This window comes from Anopheles cruzii, chromosome 2, assembly GCF_943734635.1.
Source record: "Anopheles cruzii chromosome 2, idAnoCruzAS_RS32_06, whole genome shotgun sequence".
In the NCBI taxonomy this organism is placed as follows: Eukaryota; Metazoa; Arthropoda; class Insecta; order Diptera; family Culicidae; genus Anopheles; species Anopheles cruzii.
Genome location: NC_069144.1, coordinates 50962549 through 50972434, shown reverse-complemented (window position 1 = coordinate 50972434; position 9886 = coordinate 50962549).

The window sequence follows — 9886 nt, the reverse complement described above, 5'->3', positions numbered from 1 at the left end:
TCTTACATTTGTTCTGGCCACAAAGCTGGTTTTTGAGCCAACACGGGTACGGGCGCACTCGTTTGGACGTCGCTCATAAGATCGACATCATCCTGTCTTTCCGTACTGAATCCTCCGCACCATCATCGTGAATACACACAGGCTCGTCCCGTCCTTTCGTTGGCCCCCAACACCGGCCGTCTGGGCGGGTTTGCGTGTTTCATATTTTTGCCTTCCACCACAAGGAGGGTGACCAATGATGGCTGAATGACTTCGACTTTTGGCGAAGCGACCGTCTCGCCTCCACTGGTCTGGTGAACTTGAACTTGAGCGCGGCAGGAAACCGAAATGACGTAAGATGGCATAAGCGACCGCAGCAGCATAAATTGAATAATGATATTTAATGGCTGTGTCAGCCGTTTTACACGGACCGTCGGGCTCTCGTGGCTGAAAATAAAATGTCCTTCTTTCCATTTTTTTCTTCACTCAGAACAACCTCTTTCGGCGCAGACGGTGGTGCATTTAATTAGGACACGTGGCGCGCACGCTATACTAGCAACGGTTTGGGACCCAAACGCGTGTTTGGCAGCATGTTATTTTGTTTTCCCGAAAATGATAAGTCCCGAAACAAACCATGACGGATCGTGCCTCGCCTTCACGGAACGAGAAAATTCAATTTTGTGGTAGTTAAAAGGATTGGTGCGAAGCAAAAGTAAAAAATACTTTTCTATCTGATATGCCTCCGTTCTTTACAGTTTTGCGTAATTGAAGGTAATATGATCTGCTCCTTAAATAAAATAATCTCAATAAAACTATGTTGGTTTAGTTATGGGCGCGATTTACAAAGTTGGTTAATGACTTTCTTCTTTGATAAATGTTTTTGATGAGTTTTTCATGAGCTGATTAATTTACTTGCCACCGGTTGGAATTCGAGACAAAATGGAATTATCCATTGTTAAAAACAAATGTGCATTTTACTCTCCTTTCGTTTACATGTTGTGTCCGAATGGCGGCCATATTACGAATTATTACCAACTAGGCATACTCCGCGCACATAACTGCAGCATAACGGTATGCCATCGAAGGCATGGCCTTTGTTGGAACAACGCTATCACGCGTCCGACGAATGCCGTCCGGCAAATAAAACCTTCACAGAATGTGAAGTATTCACGGCAATCAACGCCGCAATTTAAACGCGTCCAGTTTTTGCATCTCGATGGGAATAATAAAATTAAACCATACCGTATGATCGAAATGGCAAGGTTCGCGGAGAGCCAATCGACAATCTTATCAATAAATATTTATGGTAAATATGTTTCTTTGCAACAATTCGCTGACAACGGCACATTTTCCACATGCTATTACGGCGGCCACTCGAGGCAAGTCAGCAACGGTCGATCGTGGCCGGTAGAATTAATAAATTACGAGAATGTATTCAAACCCTTCTACCGCAACCGATCGTGCCGGAAGACGCCCGGTAACTCCTGCCCGGCTGCTGATCGATCGGTCTGCCATCTCGCGGAAAGGCTCCCGCCCGGCCGACCAACCGTTGATCACACGTTAATCGAAAACATAAAACCTAATGGGTCACCGGCGCAGATAAATCTTTATAAATTCTACTTAAACTGCTACCATTCAGAGGCGAATGGTCTCCGTGTGAGGCGTCCAGAACGATGCTGGACGTTGTACTCGTTCTTCTTGCACGATCATGCCGATGCTCGAATCTATGCCTTTATGTACAAAGCGTAGTCAATACGATCCAATACGCGATTGGTTTTAAACATAAATAAACTTTTTGATCAAAATCAGTAATAGCACGTTATTCGAAGAACTTTTGCCTTCTCCTCGTTATTTTATGTTTTATTTGTTGTTTTCGTTCGGACGCAGAAAAGTTCCTCAGTCACACTAAAAAGTTTGTCTGGCCGGAATCGAATAATAACGGGAATCGAACACCTGATCAGGTTAGCAGCGACGAGCGCGAACGGTTACGCCACCACCGGTTCGGTGCTATCACTTGGTAATAGACAAACAAGTTGACACCGGAAGATAAATAAGGCTCGGGAATAAATAACGTTCCGCTTAACAAACATTTGTTTTACTTACAATATGGAGGGACCCTCTCCGGGTGTTGAGTAAGAATTATAGGCGATCGGGGCGGCGTATCGCAATGTGTGGTGATGCGAAAGATTTATTTGCCCGCGATCGCCAGCAAAAGCAACATTCCTCTTACCAACATTGTGGCCCTTCCAGGCCAGCGAACGCTAGAATGCAAACAGTTTGCGAGACAACGGCACGTAGCGTAAAGTGGCGTGGCGGATAACCAATTGTGCCGTCAGACAGCGCTCAAGTTCGTTCGCTCATCATATTTTCCGGCGCCCGCAGCAGAAGAAATACTTTTCCAAAAAATGCACTCCGTCCGTCGTACCTTGCCCGGCTTGCGGCTCACGTTCGGATAAGAGCGTCAGGGGGCGAGACAATCACGACAACGACGACGACCCAAGACAGCCTCAAGTAGGAGCCTCGTTGCCCGATAGCGTATAATGAAGTGTTGTCTGTCGTTGAGAGGGCAAATCTCCTCTTTGTTTTATTTGTGTTTTGTTTTTTGCTGAAATCTGGAACGCCAGTGACGTCGGAACGCGAGGCAGCAGGAGTAACTTGTTGAATTCGGTCGAAGGATTCGTGTCGGGATCTTTCCCCAGTCCCCGGTCGTCGCAACCCACCGCTGTCGGTCGCTTGCGAAGGGTCACGACCGCCAAGGCCCGGAGCAACAGTTGTGTTCCATCGACGATACTTGGATCTCTAAAGACGGATAACGCACGCTCCGCAAGCATTCCAGGTTGGAGTATCTTCAACATCTCGACCGACGAGACCAGCAGTGCCACGACGCGGACGAGATGATGAATAATAATTATTACAAGAGAATATTACTTAAAATTGCTGTTAATTCTATGAAATGATTGATGCTACTACAAATTCACAGCAAAATACTACTATTATTTGACGAAGTAGAAACTAGGAGGTCTAGAAAGTACTGATTTGGTTAAGGTTACGGTTAAGCTATTACGCCAATGCCTGTAGATCTGTGCGACATGCGTTTTTCGTTAAATTTTATCATTAACATACGGCTAATGTAGCGTTGACGAGGGTGAGCCTGCACAAGGCTGAGAGGTCATTTGGATCAAAACTTGAACTTCGTTTCTCCCTCACGGCAGCGCACGATGAAAGAAATGCAAACCCAAATCTGTCCCAGGCCGGGTAAGGTAAGGATCTCAACTCACCCTCTCCAGCATACATTGCAGTTTGCTGCAAAATTTGTGAAGATGTGCTTATCGGTGAGAAACCCCGACTGCGGGCGAAGGTAAACCACTCCGAAAGGACAAGGGTCACCGTATCATCCACCCGTTCGCCTCCAGTCTGGGACCCTGTCCGACAGGACCGGGTCTAGTGCTGTCTGGGGTTTTTGGGCAACTTTCTTCGGCGCCACCGACGACGACGACGACGGTGAGAGATCATGCCACAAGTGGTGCCATCGCAATACTGGGGCAATTACGTTGCTTGTTCGTGCCCCAATCGGATCGGGGGACTCCTTTTAGTCAACGTGACTCGCAACGAGTCCCCATGCCGTGGATGGCTGACGGGATGAACGGAACTTGTAAGAAAATTTAATATTTAATCGCCATCAAACGAAACCACCGCCATTGATTTAGCTTCAAAGGATCGCAAATAATTTTAAATATTACAGGTCAAAGGTAACACTGGGTCAATCACGACGCAGTATTTATTTTTTTAATCTATGTAAAGTGATTCGGCAAGTGTTTCATGGTTGATTGTTATCCATTATTTAATCCATCATCAAAAGATAGTCTCACCATCAAAAGATATTATATATCCAGTCAACAAAAAACATTCTTTATCTATCTATTTATTTATTTACTTTATCTATCTATTTAGTATTTAGTTATTCATTTATCTCTTTTTAAAATTGTGGCAAAGGACATCAAAAGTATTCAAAAGCTTTTTCTGTGCAATGAAAGCAATGAACTATATCATTTGTATTCCCCAATCCGTATGTTCTTTTAAATTTCACCATAAATAAAACAACGTTTGCCCCCTTGAACATCGTATATGATGGAACAAATAAATAAAATACCAAAATATGAATGTTAGTCTTCAAATGATTCTTTTGAAGTTGATATGTTGCTTTGTAAATATTCTACTTGTCCGGCGCTGAAACCCACAAGCAATCTTAAATTACAATCGTATCACTACAATACTATTTACCTAAATATTTTCAGACACAAAAAACAAACAAAATTTAGTAAATGAACAACAGCATTACATTCCCACGCACAAAACTTGCACTTGCAAACGGCTGGTCCGTCCGAGGCAAAGATCCAGAGAACGTTTTCATCAAAATATCGTTTCGGACCTTACGGTGCGCGTTTGCGTCGGTCGGAGCGCTAGCGCCCTGAAGGCTGCTTTCATGTTGGGCTTTTATGCAAAGTTGTTTCCACGTTGAAGAGATAAATTAGGTTGAAGAAAAACTTTGCAGACACTTGTCACCGAAACTTGTCACACAACTTGCCCGACGTACGAAGCCTAAAAGTTTAAAAGAATTTGCCCGGATCCGCCGCCCGAAAGAAATAATGATACCGCGTCGCTCGCCCGCGCAAAAAAGGCCGCCGGTGCGGACGGCACGTGTGTTTAAGGTTCGTTAACTTCATTCGAGTGGACTCTCTGACAGAAAAAAGGATCCTCGTGTAAGATTTATTTTACCGGAAACTGCCCTACATCCGGGCCGGATACGTTGAACCCACGAGAGGTGGCTTATGGCGTCGAAGGACACCGAAGGATGCGATTCAAATCAAAGTACAGCTCCTTTGAAGCTCCAATTATCGTTCCTCGGCCATTACGCTACGTTAATGAATATACGGAGACAAAAAGTAATATCGCCCCGAGCGCGCACCGCTCAGGACGTGGATCGTTTGAGAAAATCTGAAGCAATAGGGTCTACCGCTTGCGGGTGTTGCCCGCATGCAGCAGCCGGCCGAGCGCAGTCCGTGGTTGCGGCTGCAACTGCACTCAATCTTAATAATGGGCCTCGAGCGAGTGAACGAGTGATAGTTACGCATAAACGGCTGGCGTTTGGCGCTAATAGTTTGAAACCTGCTCGCGAAGAATAAGATTTCTGCGGCAGCGGCGATCGGCCGATCGGCCGAGGCCCGAGGCCTACCCGGCGATCGGAGGTATTTTATGATACTTTAGTAATTATATACCATGTTTATTGAGAGATAAAAACGGTTATTTTTTCTTTTAATATGCGTTGTCAGTTTTTCTGTTTTGCAAACACAGTGCGCTCCGTGGCACTTCTAATAGCGCCATAGTTAGGGTGTACGCGGACGCGATATGTAACTCTCGACATAGTTGCACACGCACCCGTAATACCGCGGCCAGCGGTGTGCTAATAGCTAAACAGCTTTTTTACGCCCGGTGCAAGTACGGGCATCGAATGTGACTTCATTTTACGGCAAAAATGAAAGCTGCCCAACCGACTGCGGTCTAAACCTCACAACACGCGCCATCTTAATTGCTTAAAAGTCGCCCCGGAACCGAAAAACGAAGCGGGCAGCCGAAAAAAAAAACCGGCGCGCACGTTGCAGAAATCGAAAGTGTCTCGAGGATGTACGTTTCAAAATTCGGGTTATTTATGTTGCATTCTGCCGGTGCATTAGGGAGCAGCAGCGCAAATTGGCCCCGGCACGGCACTGGTGAGCTGATTGCCATCTAAAGTCGCGCCGTCCTCCGGGGAGGGCATCGCAATTGCAGTGGGCAGTTGGGCAGTTGGTGTGTCACATCTCTCGACACGGTTGGGGTCGCAGAAATGAGGGCAGTCATGCAATATTCATTCACCTACCACCAGGTACCCGAAAAGCAAAACAGGAAGAGGCCGAATGAGAAAATGTGCCGCCGGCAGTAGGTTTCGAGGAAAGAGAGCTTATTTATCGAAGACAAAAAGGGAAAGGGAAAAAAATGAAACAAAAAGAGCCAATGTTAATGTAGTTCAAGACACGAGAGACTTAAGTTCAAATGAAAATAAAAATTTGCAGTTTTCGCAAAATAAACGGCGATCAATTGAAAGACATTTTTTTAAAAGACCCACATTTCGTTCGTCCGAGCGATCGCTAAAGACCTTGGCACACAGACGCAGAGTGACCACCAACTATCGTGAAAGATAATAAACATTTTAAAATGTCGCATCAAACTACCAAAAACCGACCAAAAAAAGGGGCAGGAGGGCAATTTGTGGCAAGCGATCGAGTGGTGCGAGACGATCGACGAAAAAAATCGCGATGGCCACAAAGAGTCCGAGCCCGAAGCTGCGAGCGAGCAAAAGAAACGCACCAACCAACCGAAAACACCGAGGTCCGACTTTTTGGAGAGTTAACGAAATCAAACAAAAAATCCAACCAGAAGAAACCAGGAATGGCGCACGCTGTTGGAGTCTGCGTACGCTCCTGAATGTTGCATTGCAATGCAGTGCCATCGGCCGCGGGATCCTGGAATGCACTGACGACGTAGTTACTGCAGCACCGCTGGACCGTTATGGACCGGGCAATCCAATTGCAATCCAGAGATTTTATATCAAAGGGTCAGATCGAAAAAAAAGTGTTGCTCACAATCTGACGAGTAAGGGTTTTTTTGATTTTTTAATAAATATATTTTTAATGTTGCTGCTTTCGTTGCTATTTTTGTCATTAATTGTTTTATTTCTGTCTGAAATTTTGCCTTTTTTAAGTAAACAAAAAATTCTTTAATGGACTTATTAAACTATTCGATTGTTATGCCACCATGAAAGTCATGTTACTTTCATTCGATTTCCTTTTTAATAATGAAAATCAGCAACTTGAATCAGTAGCTTGGAAGTTTCTGTAGCGTTTCCCCTGTTTTTACAACAACATTAGTTGAGCTTTTCGTGAGGCGCTTCTCAGGAGCGTGAACATGACGTTGCGTGCTGGGCCGCCCGGGCCGCCGGTGCATCGAGTGTATGACTTTATCTTGGCCGTTCCATCGGACAAGAGATACTTACATACCCGGTCGCAACCACCACCACCAGCACCGCACACCGAAGTAAGGCTTCTGCTCCGGAAGGCATCTAGGGTCCGGACCGGACGGAAACGATCGCGTCGATGGCCGCCTGGCGATGGCGATGGCGGTCGGTGGGCAAACTGTCAGCTGCAGGCAAATTTTTCGGATATTATCTCGTCGATCGCCATCGTCCTGTCGGAGAATTTTGTTCCCTTACTTTTTCCCTTGCTGATGGTGGTAGTTACCCTTCTCGGTTCGGTTCGGTAGATCAAGGGGACTCAAGGAGACCCAAGGAGAACGGTGGCGGCGGCGGTCGCTGTCCCGTGGGTAATTGTATTAAAAATTCAAATTACGTTTTTGCGCAATTGCAGCCAGCGCAATGCAACCGGGCGGCCCGCGTACTGCCGCTCGGTACCCTCGCAACGCAACGGCATTAGTTCGCGAAGCGTGCTTTCGGGCGACGAGCCCGATGGCCCGATCGTCTCACGCGGTTGTTGTCTTGAGGTTTCGCTGCACTTCGGTTGCACATTCGCACCGGACAAATGCGGCCACGGCGCATTGTAACCCTTTCACCGCGGATTGCTTTTAGTTTAGCGAAATAAATACCTTTGACCCTGCACTTTAGCCGTCCGGTGCCGGTCCGGTTTGGTCGGCGAAGAAAGGCCGTTCGCGCATCACCGAAACGGACGCAGGACGTTAGCGTAATTATCCTTCCTGCGTACTGGCTCCGGGCTCCGGTTGCGCAAGCGAAAGTCACCCAAAGTGGGTTGGTGTGTTGCCGGTTGCCCAATATGAGGCACCAAAACAGTAAACAAAATAAAACAAAATGGTGTAATAAGGAAAGAGACACACACACGCAGATCGCACACCGTCGTTTGTGGCCCGTTTGTTTGCCGGTTGGAAAAACGCTTCGCAACACTTTCCTCCGAGCAACGTGTAATTAGACGGACGTCGAGCAGAACGTCGCCCGTGGTTGTGTGTTGGCAGTTTTTCGGCAGCCCGCCGAGGACGAGGCCGAGGTCGACCCGGGCTGCACGTGTTGCACTCGGTGCTTCCGGGAGGAGAGGAGGAGATTGTAGGGCGAGTTGCCGTCAGTTACCTTCAGCTGCACTTGCACTTGAAACTTGATGTGAAGGATGCATCGGAAAAGGTGCATCGGCGACGGTTGGCACAGGGTGACCTGTAACGTAACTGGTAGCTTCGGAACAATGCGTTTTCAATGCAAAACGTGGCCAAAATCGCTGACATTTTTGCTTTGAGGCAAATCACTCTGATTTTTCAACTCTTACAGATTTTCAATTAATTGTCCTGCAACGATCCACAAAGTTTATCCATCAGTTTAAATTAATTTCCTGAAGTTATTTTACAACGTTTTACGACATCATCTTTATACGATTAAGTATGAAATAATTTCATACTTTAATTAGTCTCAAAGCGAGCCATAATTTTGATAGTAATTGTTTCAATAATGATTTTGAGGCTCTCAATGATTCAACCCTAATGTTGATGTTCTGCAAATGATCATTCCTAATTCCCATTGATTTATTTACCCTTCTTAAAACTCATTGTTTGAAGGAACCAATATACCCAAATTCCAACCTCTGTTCGAATATCACATAAGAAATTGTTCATTTTCCCTAGTTCAAAATTTATATAAAAAACAAAGTGCACAGACTTCATCTTCGGAAACACATCAACAATTCTTTTTTATCACCCTGTAGAAACTGGTCCCAACAGTGCGACTCTCGCGACCGATAGTAATAAACACCCGGCAGAACCGACCGAACGATGGGCCGTTGGTTGGCGCGTTCCGCTCGGTTCGCTAGGCGAGACCACTGAGGGCTCGGGAGGACGATAAAACGACATGGCATGTCCGTGATCTTGATCTTGAAAATTTCTCTCCCTTCTCGTCCGCGAACGCCCAGGAACGCCGTGTGGGGACGCAGCGGCATTCCGTTCCGTTGGCGTGAGGAGAATCCTTTCGACATATCCGGTCCAGCCGTAATTGTCCCACAGCGAAACGAGGGCTTCCACCCGACTTACCCGCCCGGCGACCACCGAATCGGTTATGGTTGGAGCAATTTTAATCAATGAAATGCCCGTCCCGTCTGCGCTCCGTTCCGTGCGCTTATGCCGTGGGGGCAAGAATTGTGCCCAAACCGGTCCCAGTGCCGGTCGGGAGGAAGAAGTCAACCGGGAACGTCTGGACCAGCCACGGGCCCGGGAGGTGGGTCCAGGGATACGACAAAAAAGGGAAAGCAGGTGAATGCTATGCTCCAGCGCCGTCGTCGTCGTCGTCGTCGCCACCGAGCGGAAATCGAGTTCGCCACAAGCCACGTGTTGCCAAATATGGCCACGACCTCACGACGGTTCGGGAGGAAGGAAGGCCCATCTCTCTCTCCCTCTCTCTCTCTCTCTCTCTCTCTCTCTCTCTCTCTCTCTCTTTCGCGCCGCTCCAGTCATCAGGAGCACAATTACTCATCGCCGTATCGTGCAATTGATGGTTTCCTGTTTGAGGTTTCCGTGGCTGTCACTTTTAAGACCTTGCGTCCTTTTGCCTCCCAGCCCAATCCAAGTGCTGCCCCAAAGATGCCCACTTCCGCTTCCATCACGATTAAACTGCTTCACAGGTGATTCCAGCTTGTGTCTGGAGCGGTCAAGTTCCCTGTAGATCTGTCCGAAAAATATAAGGCTCTAAGGGGGATTTTTGTCGTGAACACTTTCACATTCGTTGAAGAAGGAATAAGACGAAGAAATGCCATTTGACGGAAACAAGCAAAGCATTACGGACCGAATACATATTATTATCAACTTACAATCA